Source organism: Oncorhynchus mykiss, chromosome 11 (genome assembly GCF_057628025.1).
Source record: "Oncorhynchus mykiss isolate SJ-2025 chromosome 11, ASM5762802v1, whole genome shotgun sequence".
NCBI classification, from domain to species: domain Eukaryota; kingdom Metazoa; phylum Chordata; class Actinopteri; order Salmoniformes; family Salmonidae; genus Oncorhynchus; species Oncorhynchus mykiss.
The window spans coordinates 19,137,501-19,158,812 of NC_143032.1; the positions used below are offsets into that span (position 1 = coordinate 19,137,501).

The following is a 21,312-nucleotide window of genomic DNA, read 5'->3' on the forward strand; positions in this document are numbered from 1 at the left end:
TCAGATGACCCAGCTTGGTACACCCCACACCTAACAGGCATGAACGTAGGCTGGCTGAACCCATAGGACGGCACTGTTATAAAAAAGAGGTTATTGAAAAAGCCACATTCCTGGTGGCGTGCCGGCCTTACGGGACATGTCGAAAATGCTCCAAGCTTGCATAACAGACTCATAGAATGGAGTCAGGCCAGACAAATCACCACCCTCTAGCTTTAAGAGGAAATGGTGCTTATCTAAGCCCAAACATCCCGTTCTCCTCATCAATGGCTGCGGTCCAAACTCATAAAAGACACACCCTCGTCCACTTACCCTCGCCTTATCCCCGTCACCATCTTGGAGGGCGGTCAAATGATTAGCCAAGCAAGGGAAGTTTGCAACGTAAATCCCTCAAGTTTGCTAGTGTACAATTATGTTCACTTTGGGGCCTGAAACTCACCATTATTCAATTTGTGATGATTGTACATCCGCAAAGAAGTGTAAGTAAAAACAAATGTAAATAAGTTATAATAAGTTATAAAGTAATTCTGCTACTAATGCACATGACGCCACAAACATAAAAGTAATTATGTTTTTGTTTGGTTAGCTTTTGGAAATTTAGAAACATTATTCACCTTCAGAAGGATAACATTATTTAGCTAATTCACTTGCTAGCTTTCATACAGTAAGTGTATATTAATAATGATATATTTAATGTAAGAAGACATGCCATCATAAATGACTGTAGCGCATATAAAGCACCCACAAGCTACCGTTGGCTGAAAACACAATCATCGCGGGATGAACGAGTGATGAATTTCCGGGCAATAGCGGTCAATTATAGCAGGTCAAAAAATCCTCCCTCGCCCCTTGCCCTGCAAGTGTATACTCGTCAGACGTTATGATACGTCATCAGAAGAGTCCATTTCATTTGAGGGCTGAGGGGATAGGGTCTGTCTTTTAAGTGTTTGGACTGCAGCCAAAGTGTAGGGTGTATCGACCCAGCTAGAACCGTCACTGTACGACAGTATCTGGGCTGCTTGAAGTTGGAAAGCAATGATCCTAGAAGAAATGTCCACCAGGCCTTGCCCACCCTCGTCTAGTGGCGGGTACAGGGCTGCAACTTTAATACAATTTTGTCCAGACCAGAAGAAATTGACAAGGGTCAGAAATTGACACGGGTCAAGAAATTGAAGCTCTTGTATCAGATTTTACACCCTGGTGGCTGTAAAATCTTTAGTCTGTGCCACAGGGTAGAAGGTTATTGGCTACCAGCACCCTTCCCCTATAAGACAGCTGGGGTAGCACCCATTTCCACCTACACAATCTGGCACACACCTTATCCACTACACCCTCCCAATTCTCTTTTTGAAAGACATCGGAGCCTAGAAAACCCCCCAATGTCTTCATCCCATCTCTGCCCCACTGAAGCCCCCCTAGTAATCGTGGAACAGACCCTATCTGAAGCTGACCAGCCCACAGCGATTCACTCTTTTCCCAATTAATTCTAGCTGAGGAGACCCCCTCATACACCTTTAGAGCATTTGAGAGACCTTTAACATCCTCACCCCCTGTAATAAAAGCTGTCACGTCATCTGCATATGCAGACAGTGCTATCGTAGTGCTTCATAACCCCTGGTACAGAGAAAACAGTAAGCCTCGCTTTTAAAAAACAAAGCATTTTGTTCAATTGCCAGACAATATAGCTACCCTGAAATTGGGCATCCCTGTCTGATACCCCAATGGATAGGGAAAGTGCAGCTCAAACCACCCCCACCTTCACCATACAAGAGGCCCCAGCATACAGTAAACTCATCCAAGACGGTAGAAAGCCTTGTCCTGATACAAAGAAAGAAAACTCACATTCACATCATACAGTTTACAGTCATACAGTAAAACATCTCTTATTAGAAACAAGTTATCAACAATAGAGTGGTCAGGGACACAGTAAGACTGGTATTTGTGACCAAGAGCCCCAGATATTCTTTCAGCCTGTTTGAGAGACACTTAGATATAATTGTTTATTGTGCACACAGCAGTGCAACATGTTGGCAGTTTTTAGAAGAGCCAAATCCCCCTTTTTATATTATTATTGTTATTATTATATATTTTTTTTTACCCCTTTTTATCCCCAATTTCGTGGTATCCAATTGGGAGTTAACAGCTGGTAGTGGACAGCTCCTGCAGAGTAATGTCGGAGTTCAAAGCATCTCTCTGCTCAGGGCACAATTGAGGAAGTCCATGTAACAACTGTTCAGCACAGAGAGGATCACAATGTTATAGAGAGCAGAGTAGAAATTCACTGCATTTTGGCGCATCTCATTGTCATCTGTGGCCACCTTCCCATCAGGAACACGAAGGCAGATCATCTGTTTGCTTTGCAATGTCGATTGCCCTAGGTTAAAAAAAAGCGCTACGTGCATCCATATCCTTGAGGGTAGCAAAGTGAGTCCTAATCAAGGCACCCTTCACTCTTTCCTGTAAAAACGACCTCAGTTCATGTCCCTTGTCCTGTAAGTTCAAGACTAGTCCAGGGTCAGTCTGAGTGAGCAACTTCAACTTAATATATTTGATGTCCTCTTCAAGAGTCATGACAGTCTCTTTAACTTCAATACTAGACAGAGCAGTATACGGTTGACCAAACACACATATTAGGGCATTCCATTTAATAACCCTCCCTTTTCCCCAAAACAACAAAAACTTTCACAAAACATGGCATCATGTAGTAACTTAACACTAAAAAACATTCAACAGAGATGGTCGCCCCGCTTCAAGTCCTTAGGAAACTATGCAGTAATTATTTTTTTTTTTTTAGGTAAGTACTATTACATACAGCCGGGAAGAACTATTGGATATAAGAGTGACGTCAACTTACCAGCATTACGACCAGGAATACAACTTTTCCAAAGCGGATCCTTTGTTCGGACCTCCACCCTGGACATTGGATCTAATCCCAGAGGCTGACCCAAAACAACGTCTTTGCCGCAGGAGAGGCAGACGGAGCGGCCTCCTGGTCAGACTTAGAAGGCGAGCACACCACCCACCGCTTCCGAGCATATTACTCGCCAATGTCCAGTCTCTAGACAACAAGGTGTACGAAATTAGGGCACGATTTGCCTTCCAGAGAGACATCAGAGATTGTAACATTCTCTGTTTCACGGAAACATGGCTCACTCGGGATATGTTGTCAGAGTCGGTACAGCCACCAGGTTTGTTCATGTGTCGCGCCGGCAGAAACAAACATCTCTCTGGTAAGAAGAAGGGCGGGTTGGATGCCTAGTGGACTCATAGTGTAACAATAACAACATATATGAACTCAAGTCCTTCTGTTCACCTTACCTAAATGCCGACTGCATTATCTCATATGAGAATTCTCTTAGATTTTAGTCACAGCCATGTATATCCCCCCCCCCCCCCCCCCCAAGCAGAGACCTTGACGGCCCCGAAAGAACTTCACTGGACGACTCTATGTAAACTTATATCCTGTGGCTGCATTTATTGTAGCTGACGATTTCAACAAAGCTAATTTGAGAACAAGACTAACTAAATTCTACCAGCACATTGACTGTTGTACCCATTCGAGCAAAACACTGGACCACCGCTACTCTAACTTCCGCGATGCACACAAGGCCCTCCCCCGCCCTCCCTTCGGGAAATCCAATCACGACTCCATCTTGCTCATACTGTCCTATAGGCAGAAACTCAAACAGGATGTACCCATGTACCCCTAGAACCATTCAACACTGGTCTGACCAATCGGAATCCACGCTTCAAGAATGTTTGGATTACGTGGACTGGAAAATGTTTCTGGGAAGCCTCAGACAATAACATTGATTTATACGCTGACTTGGTGAGTGAGTTTATTAGGAAGTGCATTGATGTTGTACCCACTGTGACTATTAAAACCTACCCCAGCCAGAAACCGTGGATAGAAGTGAAAGCGCGAACCACCGCATTCAGCCATGGAAAGAGGTTGGGGAATATGGCTGAATATAAACAGTGGAGTTATTTCCTCTGCAAGGCAATCAAACAAGCGAAATGTCAGTATAGGGACAAAATGGAGTCGCAATTCAACGGCCTAGACACTAGACGAATGTGGCAGGGTCTACAGGCAATTACAGACTACAAAAAGAAAACCAGCCACGTCACGGACACTGACGTCTTGCTTTCAGACAAGCTAAACACCTTCTTTGCCCGCTTTGAGGATAATACAGTGCCACCGACACAGCCCACTACCAAGGACTGCGGGTCCCCCCTCTCCTTCTCCGTGGCCAAAGTGAGTAAGACATTTAAACATGTTAACCCTCGCAAGGCTGCTGGCCCAGACGGCATCCTTAGCCGCATCCTCAGAGCATGCGCAGACCAGCCCCGCTGGTGTGTTACGGACATATTCAATCGCTCCCTATCCCAGTCTGCTGTCCCCACATGCTTCAAGATGGCCACCATTGTTCCTGTACCAAAGAAGGCAAAGATAACTGAACTAAAGGACTATCGCCCCATAGCACTCACTTCTATCATCATGAAGTGCTTGGAGAGACTAGTCAAGGATCATATCTCCTTACCTGCCACCCTAGACCCACGTCAGTTTGCATACCGTCCCAACAGGTCCACAGACGATGCAATCACCATCACACTGCACACTGCCCTATCCCATCTGGACAAGAGGAATAGCTATGTAAGAATGCTGTTCATTGACTACAGCTCAGCATTCAACACCATAGTACCCTCTAAGGTCATCATTAAGCTTAAGGCCCTGGGTCTCAACCCCGCCCTGTGCAATTGGGTCCTGGACTTTCTGACGGGCTGCCCCCAGGTGGTGAAGGTAGGACACAACATCTCCACTTCGCTGGTCCTCAACGCTGGGGCCCCACAAGGGTGCATGCTCAGCCCCCTCCTGTACTTCCTGTTCACCCATAACTCAATTATCAAGTTTGCAGACGACACAACAGTAGTGGGCTTGATTACCAACAATGACGAGACAGCCTGAGGGGAGGGCACTCGGAGTGTGGTGTCAGGAAAATTTCCTCTCACTCAACATCTAAAAAACAAAGGAGGTGATCGTGGACTTCAGGAAACAGAAGAGGGAGCACCCCCCATACACATCGACGGGACAGTAGTGGAGAAGGTGGAAAGTTTTAAGTTCCTCTGCGTACACATCACGGACAAACTGGAATGGTCCACCCACACAGACAGTGTGTGGAAGAAGGCGCAACAGCTCCTCTTCAACCTTCTGAAGAAATGTGGCCTAGTCACCTACATCCCTCACAAACTTTTACAGATGCACAATCCAGAGCATCCTGTCGGGCTGTATCACCTGGTACGGCAACTGCACCGCCCTCAAACGCAAGGCTCTCCAGAGGGTGGTACGGTCTGCACAACGCATCACCGCGCCAAACTACCTGCCCCCCAGGACACCTAGAGCACCCGGTGTCACAGGAAGGCCAAAAAGATCATCAAGGACAACAACCACCCGAGCCACTGCCTGTTCACCCCGCTATCATCCAGAAGGTGAGGTCAGTACAGGTGCATCAAAGCGGGGACCGAGAGACTGAAAAACAGCTTCTATCTTAAGGCCATCAGACTGCTAAACAGCCATCACAGACATGGAGAGGCTGCTGGCAACATACAGACCCAAATCACTGGCCACTTTAATTATTGGATCAGTAGTCACTTTAAATAATGCCACTTAAATAATGTTTACATATTCTACATTACTCATCTTATATCTATATACTGTATTTCATACCATCTACTGCATCTTGCCTATGCCGCACGGCCATCCATATATTTATATGTACATATTCTTATTCCATCCCTTTACATTTGTGTGTATTAGGTAGTTTTGTGAATTTGTTAGATTACTTGTTAGATATTACTGCACTGTCGGAACTAGAAGCACTAGCATTTCGCTACACTCGCATTAACATCTGCTAACCATGTGTATGTGAGCAATAAAATGTGATTTGATTTGAAAATACCAATAAGGTGATGACCTTCGTGGACAGGGCAAGTGAATATCAACAGTAACATTATGGTGATCAGAAAAACCCACAGGAGTAATGTCACACCTTCCAACCCTACTACAGTAGTGATCAGATACATAAAACCTGTCTAACCTTGCTGCACTGACACAACCTTCAATAACTTTTAGCCATGTGTATTGCCTAACTTTTGCATTTCTTACTCCCCACACATCAGAAAGCTCAAACTCAGTTAATAGATTCCTGATGGCACGTGAGGTTCTACAGCAGTGCGATCAACAGTAAAATCCACTGTACAGTTCCAGTCTCCCCCCTAAAACCATTACACCCCTCTTGGTCACCTTTATTTGATCAAATACAACAATAAGCTCTGTATCCTCATTAGGAGCATAAACATTAAAAAAAAACATAAAAAAAACATAAATCTGCCTTGACCAATAAAACCCGAGCCATGGCAATCTCTGTTGGATACCACAGTCACCCCTGAGCCTGACGAAAACAAAATTGCCACTCCAGCACTGAAATTAGTACCATGACTGAATATACGCTGCCCCTCCCACCACATACCCAGTCAACCTCATTAGCCTCATCACTACAGTATGTACGTATCTCCTGTAGAAAAGCCTTTTCTGTTTGATTACTTCTAACACCCAAGATCTCTTATTCCTGTCCCTTCCTCTGTTATTATTGAGAGAACCTCCCCTTAGTGCCTCCATAGAGGAGAGGAGAAAGGAAAAACAGAAGAGACTACAACGGAACCAGACAAAGAGAAAAAAAAGCACCCTATGAGGCATGGTAATCATCATTGTTTTAATTTGATTTTAACCTTACCACGCTTCCCACTATGTTTTGCTGTAGTGACAGCAGTAACACATTTCCACAAGCGGAAACGCTTCTTCACTCTCAACTGGTTTAACCCCACCATCTTCTGTAACACAACAGCTGACCTCAAACTTTTCAACATAAAAAACCTGCCAAAACCTCACCTAGATTGTAAATTGAGTAACTAGCTGCTATCATATCAACAGGGATATCAGACATGTCCAGATCCCTCTCCTGATCGTCCTCAACTGAGGCTCTGGATCCCTGACTCCCCACTGACACATACCTCTCAATACTCCCCACCTGCACCCCATCACTCCTACCAGGTTTCTCCTCCACTACCTGGGAGATGAGCTCCACCTGAACCCCCTCCTCCACCCCATCTCTCGTACCGGGCATCTCCACCACTACCTGGGAGATTAGCTCCACCTGAACCCCCTCCCATACCCCATCACTCGTACCGGGCATCTCCTCCACTACCTGGGAGATTAGTTCCACCTGAACCCCCTCCTGTACTCCATTACTCGTAATGGACATCTCCTCCACTACCTGGGATATTAGCTCCACCTGAACCCCCTCCTGTACTCCATTACTCGTAATGGACATCTCCTCCACTACCTGGGATATTAGCTCCACCTGAACCCCCTCCTGTACTCCATTACTCGTAATTGACATCTCCTCCACTACCTGGGAGATTAGCTCCACCTGAACCCCCTCCTGTACTCCATTACACGTAATGGATATCTTCTCCACTACCTGGGAGATTAGCTCCACCTGAACCCCCTCCTGTACTCCATTACTCGTAATGGACATCTCCTCCACTACCTGGGAGATTAGCTCCACCTGAACCCCCTCCTGTACTCCATTACTCGTAATGGACTTCTCCTCCACTACCTGGGAGATTAGCTCCACCTGAACCCCCTCCTGTACTCCATTACTCGTAATGGACATCTCCTCCACTACCTGGGAGATTAGCTCCACCTGAACCCCCTCCTGTACTCCATTACTCGTAATGGACATCTCCTCCACTACCTGGGAGATTAGCTCCACCTGAACCCCCTCCTGTACTCCATTACTCGTAATGGACATCTCCTCCACTACCTGGGAGATTAGCTCCACCTGAACCCCCTCCTGTACTCCATTACTCGTAATGGACATCTCCTCCACTACCTGGGAGATTAGCTCCACCTGAACCCCCTCCTGTACTCCATTACTCGTAATGGATATCTTCTCCACTACCTGGGAGATTAGCTCCACCTGAACCCCCTCCTGTACTCCATTACTCGTAATGGACATCTCCTCCACTACCTGGGATATTAGCTCCACCTGAACCCCCTCCTGTACTCCATTACTCGTAATGGACATCACCTCCACTACCTGGGAGATTAGCTCCACCTGAACCCCCTCCTGTACTCCATTACTCGTAATGGACTTCTCCTCCACTACCTGGGAGATTAGCTCCACCTGAACCCCCTCCTGTACTCCATTACTCGTAATGGACTTCTCCTCCACTACCTGGGAGACAACCTCCACCTGAACCCCCTCCTGTACCCCTTCATTCGTACTGTGCATCTCCTCACCAGTCTGGGGAAATGGCTCACCAGATCCATCCTTACCTCCTACAATAATGTTTTTATGCCCGCCACAGATGCTATGTTCCCCTCTGGTACAAGCTGCAACTCAGTACCCTCAACACAAACAACTTGATCCTCAGCAACAGGTGTGTGTGGCTGCTCTACCACTGCCAGCCCAACTCTCCCTACATCAGTGGGCCCAGGCGTTACAAGGACCACCTGCATCCTGAACTCCACCTTCTCATTTTCGAGCAAGCATGTCGCTTATGGCCAACATCCTCACACTCAAAACACTGCTGAATACCCGTAGTAGCATAAGTCATATAGAGTATGTTGTCATACTTGACTATACACATACTTGACTTTAAACTATACACCATTCACTGCAGGGACCGGAAAATTATGTCCCACTGCTTTTGGGGTGTCAGGAAGCCTAGTGGCGTTGTGCCAGTAACCAAAAGGTTGCTGGATCAAATCCCCGAGCTGACAAGGTAAACATCTGTCGTTCTGCCCCTGAACAAGGCAGTTAACACACTGTTCCCCAGTAGGCCGTCATTGTAAATAAGAATTTGTTCTTAACTGACTTGCCTAGGTAAATAAAGGTTATAAAAAAATGAAACGATAACTCCAAAGTCTACTCGGGTGAGTTCAAAAACATAAACACTTGTCGCCGAAACGACAAACTGCTTCAGAGCCGGGTGTTTGCAACCAAATGGGACAATTTTAATTGAACTTGCAAACTTCCCAAACCACAATAAATCACACTCCAATAGCTCATTGGGAATAAATGGCGGTACTTTCGAAATCGTAACCCTTGTTGACGGAGAAAAAAGCAGCGAAACTTGAATTAACATGCCTTAAAGAATTACGCCAGGCTCAATCAGCTGATCAACAAGACACTCTTCTTTAAGAAAAACCACCACAGCTTTATTAACCCGCGACGCATAAGCAACATTTTCAACAACTTCTCTTCTATGGCGACCAGAAACTCCTCCACAGTGACAGTAGAGAGAGAGAGAGAGAGAGACAGAGAGAGAGAGAGAGAGAGAGAGAGAGAGAGAGAGAGAGAGAGAGAGAGAGACAGAGAGAGAGAGAGAGAGAGACAGAGAGAGAGAGAGAGAGAGACAGAGAGAGAGAGAGAGAGACAGAGAGACAGAGCGACAGAGAGACAGAGAGAGAGAGAGATTTGTCTTGGATTTGAATGCTGTGAGAAGGTTCTATAAATGTTGCTAAACTGAGAAACAGAGGGACACTCAGACAAGCTAATATTGTCCACATTAAGTCTTCATTTACTCTACTTTAACATTACTTTACTCTCCCTCCCAAATGGCACCCTATTCCCTATATAGCCCTATGGGAACTGGCCAAATGTAGTGCACTATATACGGAATAGGGTGGAATTTGGGATGCATCCTAACTTTAAGGTGAACATGACAGGGCCCGAAAACGTGTTCATCATCAGGAGTCCCTCTGCCTGGCGGAAAAATGGTTTTAAGAGGTGATTGCGCTTTAGAAGAGTAGCAATCTTCTTAAGCAGTTATAGAGCAGTTATTTTAAAACCAGCCACTCCTGCATGCTAATGGCTGCTGCTAGCCACTTTAGAGAAAATTAGAAGAGAAAGAGTGGGTTTTTTGCTTTTTGAGGGCGACAGGAGGATTTGAAGAGGGTGGTTATTGTACAATTGTGTTTCATTAGAAACATATACAGCTCTTGTCAATATGTAGACAATAGAGAAGAGGCTACAGAGACAGTGTCAACCGGCATATTATTATACTGAGTACATGAGTCATGAATAGAAGTGCGATGCTTGAAGTAGCCTAACCATTCATTTTATAGGTCAAAGCATGGCTGCACTATTCTACACATATAGCCAGAAACTGATTCTTATCCTATGCCAAACATGTCCTGCTGGAGATAAACATAGTTCCTAACCACAGAAGATTAATGAGGGCCTATTGGGTGGAATGAACACATATCTGACCCTGTTTCAGTTGTTAGGGGCAACGTCTACGGAGAGCAACATCACTCACTGTCAAGTTACACCAACGTGTTACCCAGAATCGACTGCAGTGAACTCCATAGTGACACATCAACACACAACCCTGATGGAAGGATCTTTCTGACAACTGTTCGGTGTAATAGCAACCATCAGAACACCCTGCTCGGTCTCCCATAGTGACAGGGTTTATATTCTGATAACGTAAGCGCTGTGTTTTGTCAGGTTTTAAGAAATGTTTGCAAATAAAAAATAAATACAAATAAAGACCCTTTGATTCATCTTTGAGATATTTCTACAACTTCATTGGAGTCCACCTGTGGTAAATTCAATTGATTGGACATGATTTGGAAGGGCACTCACCTGTCTATTTAAGGTTCCACAGTTGACAATGCACGTCGGAGCAAAAACCAAGCCATGAGGTCGAAGAAATTGTCCTTAAAGCTCAGATACAGGATTGTGTCGAGGCACAGATCAGGGGAAGGGTACCAAAACATGTCTGCAGCATTGAATGTCTCAAGAACACAGTGGCCTCCATCATTCTTAAATAGAAGAAGTTTGGAACCACCAAGACTCTTCCTAGAGTCAAACTGAGCAATAGGGGGAGATGGACCTTTGTCAGGGAAGTGACCAAGAACCCAATGGTCACTCTGACAGAGCTGCAGAGTTCCTCTGCGGAGATGGGAGAACCTTCCAGAAGAAAAAACATCTCTGAAGCACTCCGCTAATCAGGCCTTTATAGTAGAGGGGACAGACGGAAGCCACTCCTCAGTAAAAGGCACATGACAGCCCGCTTGGAGTTTGCCAAAAGGCACCTAAAGGAATCTAAGACCATGAGAAAAAATATTATCTGGCCTGATCAAACCAATATTGAACTCTTTTGCCTGAATGCCAAGTGTCACATCTGGAGGAAACCAGGTACCGCTCATCACCTGGCCAAAACCATCCCTACGGTGAAGCATGGTGGTGGCAGCATCATACGGTGGGGATGTTTTTCAGTGGCAGGTACTGGGAGACTAGTCAGGATCTAGGGAAAGATAAACGGAGCAAAGTACAGAGAGATCCTTGATGATGATGAAAACCTGCTCCAGGGCGCTCAGGATCTTAGACTGAGTCGAAGGTTCCCCTTCCCAACAGGACAACGACCCAAAGCACACAGCCAAGATAATGCAGGAGTGGCTTCGGGACAAGTCTTTGTTGGAGTCGTGCCTGGCCATGCAGTCATGAGTGAACAGGGAGTACAGGAGGGGGCTGAGTACGCACCCCTGAGGGGCCCATGTCTTGAGGAGCAGCGTGGCGGATGTGTTGTTACCTACCCTTACCACCTGGGTGCGGCCCGTCAGGAAGTCCAGGATCCAGTTGCAGAGGGAGGTGTTTAGTCCCAGGGTCCTTAGCTTGATGGTGAGCTTTGAGGGCACAATGGTGTTGAACGCTGAGCTGTAGTCAATGAATAAAATTCTCACATAGGTGTTCCTTTTGTCCAGGTGGGAAAGGGCAGTGTGGAGTGCAATAGAGACTGCATCATCCGTGGATCTGTTGGGGCGTTACGCAAATTGGAGTGGGTCTAGGGTATCCGGGAGGATACTGTTGATGTGAGCCATGACCAGCCTTTCAAAGCAATTCATGGGTACAGCCGTGAGTGCTACGGGTCGGTAGTCATTTAGACAGGTTAACTTAGTGTTCTTGGGCACGTCTGCTTAAAACATGTTGGTATAACAGACTCAGACAGGGAGAGGTTGAAAATGTCAGTGAAGACACTTACTAGTTGGTCAGTGCATGCTCGCAGTACACATCCTGTTAATCCGTCAGACCCTGCGACCTTGTGAATGTTGACTTGTCTAAAGGTCTTACTCACATCGGCTGCGGAGAGCTTGACCACACAGTCTTCTGGTACAGCTGGTGCTCTCATGCATGTTTAAGTGTTATTTGCCTCGAAGTGAGCATATAAGTAGTTTAGCTCGTCCGGTAGGCTTGTGTCACTGCGCTCGGCTGTGCTTCTCTTTGTTGTCAGTAATAGTTTGCAGGCCCGGCCACATCCGACGAGCGTCAGAGCCGGTGTAGTGCGACTCGATCTTAGTCCTGTATTGACACTTGCTTATTTGATGGTTCGTCGGAGGGTATAGTGGGATTTCTTTAAAGCTTCCGGGTAAGAGTCCCGCTCCTTGAAAGCGGCAGCTCTAGCTTTTAGCTCAGTGCGGATGCTGTCTGTAATCCATGGTTTCTGGTTGGGGTATGTACGTATGGTCACTGTGGGGACGACGTCATCGATGCACTTATTGATGAAGCCAATGACAGATGCGGTGTACAATGCCATTGGAGGAATGCCATTGGAGGAATGCCATTGGAGGAATCCCGGAATTTTCCAGTCTGTGTTAGAAAAACAGTCCTGTAGTTTAGCATCTGCTTCATTTAATTTTTTATTGATCTAGTCACTGGTGCTTCCTGCTTTAATCTTTGCTAGTAAGCAGGAATCAGGAGGATAGAATTATGGTCAGATTTGCCAAATGGAGGGCGAGGGAGAGCTTTGTATGCGTCTCTGTGTGTGGAGTATAGGTGGTCCAAAGTTCTTTTACCTCTGGTTGCACATTTAACATGTTGATAGAAATTAGGTAAAACTGATTTAGGTTTCCCTGCATTAAAGTCCCCGGCTACTAGGAGCGCCACCTCTGGGTGAGCGTTTTCTTGTTTGCTTATGGTGAAGTGTACCAATGATAAAAATTACAGACCTCTACATGCTTTGTAAATAGGAAAACCTGCTAAATCGGCAGTGTATCAAATACTTGTTCTCCCCACTGTATATTAAAACCATGAGTGAGAAAATCTAAACTCTGGACACCGTTGAGAGAGGCACAGAAATAACCATCATAGAAGAGGTCAACTATAGCAAAGCCATGGAGGCACTAAAAGAAGCGCAAGAGCATTCTACCAATTCGGCTCGAATATGGGAAAAAATATATGAATATATGAATGGATAAGCAGCAGCATTTCCCTGCTGACGGGAAAATACCAATCTAATAAAGAATTCCTAGATGCTATTATGAGTTGTCATAAAGACACATTTTTTTTTATAAAGCTCAGTGTTAGATGTCAGTGTTATATAAACAGAAGATAAAAAATGATAAAACCAAATTTAGTAGATGTACTCAGTATAACCGCACTAACTGTACTATTTGTGAAGTAAATTGAATATGTAGTATGCTTATTGGACTTAAGATACACATTAATTGATTTAAATAATTATGACAAATGTTAAGAAAATGCTGAGCAATGTTATAAAGTAAAGTATTTTCAAATAAATTACCTTATACGTTATATGGTTGACAATTTGTTAGTTACGCTATCCTTATGAACCGCATAGCCTATCATTACAGCAGTATGAACCGGTAATATATGTTAGCAAGCTACCTAAACATTAGTTGGCTACTAATACATCAACATTTCTAGTATATTAGCTACATGCTATCTAACTACCCAATGTTTATTGACCCTGATTATTCACGTCATTCTTAGCTTAATGGTGTAGTCATTGTGCGTTCTCTATGGACATTGTTAAACAGGTGCTCCGTAAATTCACTCTGGCTATCTACTCCGATTTCAGAGCACTCTCATCCGAATGTACCAGAGCGCAGAATAACAGTTGAATTTACGAACACTCAACACCCGTTGAATATGGCCGGTGTCAGTAAACGTCGGGGGAAAAACCCTTAGTTAAATTGTTGCCAGCAGCACCTACGCTTTGAATAAAATGAAAAAAGCCTAACCAGCTCTGCTAGGGTGAGTAAAATGATCAGAGTGAGGTGTTCTCTTATTTGTGTCTGGAAGTAGCGAGCAAGCTAGCCAACATTAGCCAGTTAGCTTAGGTGCTTGACTGCTGTTGTGAGGTCAGAACGCTCGGATCAACTCTGCTCCTCGGTAATAGTGGGCAGTGTGCGCTGTAAACAGTCAATTTCCAAACACCTGAAGTCGTAAAATGTCTAACTAGTAATTTGTTATGCTAACAAGCTAGAAATAGGCTGCATAGCAAGAGCATCAACTTCCGGTAGGCATGCAAAAACTTCCGGTTACCGGTCGTTTACAGTATACTAAAATTAACTAATAGTATATAGTATGTAGTATATACTCATTAAGTGTATGTAGTATACAGTACAGTATATTATTATGGGTATTCGAACCCAGCTTGGGTATGTGAGTATGTTGATAAAATGTGTATTTAAGCTTTGATGGCAGGTTTGAAAGCTGTTATCAAAATGGATATTGCGATGGAAGTGGAGCCAATTTTGGGGTAGGATAATCCTTGCGAGAATCATGAACATCATGAATATTATGTAACATATGGAAATTGGCAGTATATATGTTTACAGATAGTCCAACTTTGTATCACACCGCATTTAAACAATTGCTAAAAGGGTGTACAACCAGCAAAACAAGAGATAACATATTTGGGAGTTTTGATTTCAGAAGTCACGACGCACATTACACGTGAACGAGTAGGAACAATGTGTTATTTGGCACGACCAAACACTCCTCACAGAATCAGGAAAACCCTAGGGGTTTTAATCTTGTGAAAGACTTTATTCCGTCTTATTCTGAAATAGATTCATAGAATTGACGAAAGCGAGGAGGGGTCAAAAGTAATTAAAGTGGCCTCCCTGTGAATAGAAGTTATCATGTTTGTTTTGACTGTAATTTAAAACTTTTTGTTCACCTGGTAAAGTAACGTTAGACGGACAGACAGAGGTAGAGTATAGTAGAGATTGTAGAGGGAAACAAGTGTTAGAGTGGAGGGGAAATGTACTGGGTGATGGTGATTGAGAGGGCTTCTGAGTTAAAGGAAACAGAGATGTAGACTAGTGAAGGTAACAAAGGAAATGGGAATTTAATTGGAAAGTAAGAATTTCTAGTATGACTTGTTTGGCTTGATTACGATTTGGCAAAGTGAAAACAAACAAAACATGTTTTTCTATTTATTTGAAATGTTTCACGAGGCAGTTGCCTTGGGAGAGCAGTAAGTGAAATCCTGCAGTTTTATAAAAGTATATAGGTATCGGATCCGGCCGTAGAGGAAGCTCCCAAATAAGTAAGGCCTGGCCATTGGTTTGTTTGTTTTGCCCTACATATTACCAGTACACCCAACGGTTATGAATATTTGTTAGTGGTGTTAATACCGTGTTTGATTTATTGTGTGGGGTCTTTTTTAATTTGGTTCTAAACCAGGTAAGCAGAATGATGGAAATGGTTTAGGAAGAACAGGGATAGGAAATGGAAAGAAAATACTTAATAGGGTTGACTGACCTATGTGTGATTCTGACCATGAGAATGAGAGAGAGCGCTGACCAGAATGAGGGACACCTGTCTCTAGTCTATTTTACCTTTGTAAGGACCGACGCCGGACAGGAGAAGCAGGGATGGGGAGTCAAACATTTATTCAGGAACAGACATAGAACACGACACGAACAGTGTCAGCACACGGGTAAACAAGGACATATGACAAAGAATCAATCCCGAAGCAGGGAACAGAGCTAGGGAACAGACAGATATAGGGAAGGCAATAACACAAGTAATAGAGTTCAGCTGAGTCAAATGAGTACAGATGCGCGTGACGGGGAAAGGCAGGTGTGTGTACTGATGGTGGCTTGATTGTGTAATCCTGGAGAGCCTGGCGCCCTCGAGTGCCAGGGGAGGAAGACAATACCCAGCGTCCCACCTGGGCGAACAAGCCCGAGACATAGGCACTGGGCAAGCCGGCTGGGGAAGGGGGAGGAAGAGCGGGAGCAGGCGTGACAACCTTATGGGATACAATTTCCGTATGTAGTTATCAAGAGTTGTAATTCTAATTTGATGTGTTATTCTAATTAGTTTATTTTGGATTTAACAGGCAGTGGTTTTTTATTTGTATTACTGGTTCCCCGGGGCCCTTTGGTAGATATGCAAATGTATTTCTTCATGTCTGCATATAAAAAGAAGAAAAGTATTTCCCACCTCTACTTGTATATGAAGAAGTGTATTGCTGTTGTTGTATTTGTTTGTTTTTGTCTTGTTTTGATATAAATCTCATCAGATTGGGTCTGCTGTACGGTCGGGATTTTCCCCCTAAGGGGTAACTCTGCAGGGAGGTCGTCAGTATGATAAAGGGATTATAAGCAAATTTGCTAAATCAACACACTTGTTGAAACCAATCATCAGTCATTTGTGTAAGTGCTGTGCTTGTTGAATGTCCTTCCCTATAAGTGTGCTGAAAGTCTGTTGTCGATTTGTTTACTGTAAAATAGCATTGTATCAGTAATTTTCCATCCAAGTTGTCAGACCCCAGTGGCTTGTCATTGTTGATAGACAACAATATTTCCTTCACCTCTTCCACACTCACTTTAGGGAATTAAAAATGACATCATTTGGTCAGATATACTTGGATGTGTAGTGTTGCTGGCATGTCATGCATAAGTTTGCTAATCTATCCAATGAAACAATTATTAAAGTATTTGGCAATATCAGTCAGTTTTGTGATGAATGAGCCATCTGATTCAATGAATGATGGAGATGGGTTTGCCTAATTTGTTCCCAAAATTTCATTGAAGGTGCTCCAAAACTTTTCACTATCATTCTTTATGTCATTTATCTTTGTTTCATAGTGTAGTTTCTTCTTCTTTTTATTCAGTTTAGTCACATGACTTCTCAATTTGCAGTATGTTTGCCAATCGGTTGTGCAGTTAGACTTATTTGCCATTCCTTTTGCCTCATCCCTATCAACCATACAATTTTTCAATTCCTCATCAATCCATACCTATTACTAGCCTGTTCAACCTTTCTTTTGTGTCGTCTGAGATTCCCAAAGATTGGAAAGCAGCTGCGGTCATCCCCCTCTTCAAAGGGGGGGAACACTCTTGACTCAAACTGCTACAGACCTATATCTATCCTACCCTGCCTTTCTAAGGTCTTCGAAAGCCAAGTCAACAAACAGATTACCGACCATTTTGAATCTCACCATACCTTCTCTGCTATACAATCTGGTTTCAGAGCTGGTCATGGGTGCACCTCAGCCACGCTCAAGGTCCTAAACGATATCTTAACTGCCATCGATAAGAAACATTACTGTGCAGCCGTATTCATCGATCTGGCCAAGGCTTTCGACTCTGTCAATCACCACATCCTAATCGGCAGACTCGACAGCCTTGGTTTCTCAAATGATTGCCTCGCCTGGTTCACCAACTACTTCTCTGATAGAGTTCAGTGTGTCAAATCGGAGGGTCTGCTGTCCGGACCTCTGGCAGTCTCTATGGGGGTGCCACAGGGTTCAATTCTTGGACCGACTCTCTTCTCTGTATACATCAATGATGTCACTCTTGCTGCTGGTGAGTCTCTGATCCACCTCTACGCAGACGACACCATTCTGTATACTTCTGGCCCTTCTTTGGACACTGTGTTAACAACCCTCCAGGCAAGCTTCCATGCCATACAACTCGCCTTTCGTGGCCTCCAATTGCTCTTAAATACAAGTAAAACTAAATGCATGCTCTTCAACTGATCGCTGCCTGCACCTGCCCGCCTGTCCAACATCACTACTCTGGACGGCTCTGACTTAGAATACGTGGACAACTACAAATACCTAGGTGTCTGGTTAGACTGTAAACTCTCCTTCCAGACCCACATCAAACACCTCCAATCCAAAGTTAAATCTAGAATTGGCTTCCTATTTCGCAACAAAGCATCCTTCACTCATGCTGCCAAACATACCCTTGTAAAACTGACCATCCTACCAATCCTCGACTTCGGCGATGTCATTTACAAAATAGCCTCCAATAACCTACTCAACAAATTGGATGCAGTCTATCACAGTGCAATCCGTTATGTCACCAAAGCCCCATATACTACCCACCATTGCGACCTGCACGCTCTCGTTGGCTGGCCCTCGCTTCATACTCGTCGCCAAACCCACTGGCTCCATGTCATCTACAAGACCCTGCTAGGTAAAGTCCCCCCTTATCTCAGCTCGCTGGTCACCATAGCATCTCCCACATGTAGCACACGCTCCAGCGGGTATATCTCTGTAGTCACCCCCAAAACCAATTATTTCTTTGGCCGCCTATCCTTCCAGTTCTCTGCTGCCAATGACTGGAACGAACTACAAAAATCTCTGAAACTGGAAACACTTATCTCCCTCACTAGCTTTAAGCACCAACTGTCAGAGCAGCTCACAGATCACTGCACCTGTACATAGCCCACCTATAATTTAGCCCAAACAACTACCTCTTTCCCTACTGTATTTATTTTATTTATTTATTTATTTTGCTCCTTTGCACCCCATTATTTTTTTTATTTCTACATTCTTCCACTGCAAATCTACCATTCCAGTGTTTTACTTGCTATATTGTATTTACTTTGCCACCATGGCCTTTTTTTGCCTTTACCTCCCTTATCTCACCTCATTTGCTCACATCGTATATAGACTTGTTGATACTGTATTATTGACTGTATGTTTGTTTTACTCCATGTGTAACTCTGTGTCATTGTTTGTGTTGAACTGCTTTGCTTTATCTTGGCCAGGTCGCAGTTGTAAATGAGAACTTGTTCTCAACTGGCCTACCTGGTTAAATAAAGGTGAAATAAAATATAAAAAATCCATCGGGCTTTAACAGTTTATACAGTAATTTTCTTAATGGATGCTCTTTATTAGTAACTGGGATAAGCAATTTCATAAATGTGTCAAGTGCAACGTCTTTTTGCTTCTCATTAGAAAATGTTGGTTTTCCTGGATATGGCTACTATATTGTGATCACTACATCCGATGGATCTGGATATTGCTTTCAAGCATATTTCTGCAGCATTAGTAAAGATGTGATCAGTACATGTTGATGCTTTTTGTAACTACCCTGGTAGGTTGACTGATAACCTGACCCAGGTTGCAGGCACTGGTCACAATTTGAAGTTTTTTCTTGAGTGGGCAGCTTGATTAAAGCCAGTCAATATTTCAATCAGCCCCAAAATATACCTCTCTTTTGATATCACAGACATTATCAAGCATTTCACACATTATCCAGATAATGACTGTTAGCACTTCATGGTCTATAGCAGCTTCCCACAATAATGGGTTTTAGGTGAGGCAGATTAACCTGTAGTCACATTACTTCAACAGTATTAAACATGAGATCCCCTCTAATCTTTAGAGAAATGTGGTTCTGAATATAAAGAGCAACACCTCCACCACTGGCATTCCTGTCTTTTCTGTAAATGTTATAACCTTGTATTGCTACCACTGCTACCACTATCTAAGTGAGTTTCAGAGAAAGTCAGAATATGAATGTCATCTGTTAGTAGCAAGTTATTCATTTCATGAACCTTGTTTCTTAAGCTACACATGTTAACGTGGGCTATTTTGAGCACTTTTCTGGGATTCTTGCTTGTTTTCATGACTTTACTGGGAGGCTTAGCAGAAGTAGATATTCTCAGGTTATTTATGTTAGTGCAGGGTGGGCTGCACACAGTGGGCTTCCTACTAGGGCACACCGCCTCAGTGCTAACAGCATAAATCTGGTTCATAGGCCCATGATTGCTACATACAATAGCTGTAGGATCAGCAGAGGCATTCAGGGCAGTTAGAGGGACATACGTTAGGTTACTTACATTATCTCTACCAATGCTCCGGGTATAATGTACATTTTCTAAAGCATTATGATGACTCAGCGACACAATGGTAGGGATTAACTGAGCTGGGCTTGGGTGATTGATAAGTCATTGTCTCAACGCAGCCTTATAATGCTGTGAAATTATCCAGGAACCCACATTATTTGGGTGGATCTCATCTTTCTTATAAAACGTATTTTATTTCCAAAAGGTATCGAAATTGTCAACAAAAGTTTATACACATTGAGCTGCAATAATCAGGTAGCCATTTGAGAAGAGAAAGAATCCTGTTAAAGCTTTCAATGTCACGATTCACAGAGGGATATGGTGTGTCTTTTATTAGTGTCTAGCAGAGAGTCAATCAGCTCTTTGAAATCCAGTTTCAACTGTTCAGAGCTGCACTTCATAATGTCATTAAAGCCCACATGGACTACGATAGAATCGATGTCCATGTCATGGCGTAGTACATTCAGGAGCGGCTTAGTTATGTAATTTATTTGAGCTCTGGGATAATTGTTTTTGCACCAGGAACAGTCACATTTCCTACCATGGAGTTTCCCAAAATCACAGCTGGCGAGAAGGGCGACGATATCCGCCCCACTCCCACACTTCACAGGATGGTGCAGGAGATGGAGAAGCCCCGCTCGATCCAGAGTAGGGACGGAAGGTTGCCGACAACGACTTTGAAATCTTAGGGGAAAGAGCAGGAGTAGACACGGCGGCCGCAGACACAGATACCCCCAGCGATGAAGGAGCAGGAAGATCAGGCTCTAGGGCGGCAAACTATTTGTTTTGCTCCGGGCCTCTAGTTGGGAGCACAGACTGCACAGACTGCATTGGGGAAGGCCGCTGTCTTCGGTTTCCACGGATCGTGACATGCGACCATCGCTGATTGCCATGTCCCTCTTGCTGTGCACCTTCGACTCCACTATCAGATGGGGGAGAAGATGGCTCCCCTGGTGAGCAAACTCCGGGCAACACCGGCCAGGCGGATAACAACAAAAGACAAGACAGAGATGCATCCAACGTGTGAACGCTGTCCATCCACCGGCGTAGAAAAGGTAAACATTCCACTCTGCGTTTTCGCAGTCTCTTACGTACCCTGGCGACCTGCGTGATCAAGGAAGCCACCTCAAGTCTATAATCCTCGACAAGCAAACAATTGCCGCATTGGAACTCTGAGTGATCCAGTTTGTCCTGAAACAAAGCGTAGTAGATACAGCTCCTACAGCGTTGGAACAGTTCATTTATTCTCCAGACAAAGCGGGCTCCATTGGAAAACTCATCTGGGACTAACTTTGTTAGCTCGATGGCTAACTCTAGCAGCTTTGCTAGGTTAGCAGCTCTT

The 21,312-nt window shown here is 44.2% G+C and overlaps 1 protein-coding gene across 3 annotated transcripts in view; it reads right to left on the bottom strand.

The window, feature by feature from the left end:
• Nucleotides 1-21,312, bottom strand: part of LOC110535425 (catenin delta-2) — a 395,208-nt gene that overhangs the window by 34,810 nt on the left and 339,086 nt on the right. The window lies entirely within an intron of this gene.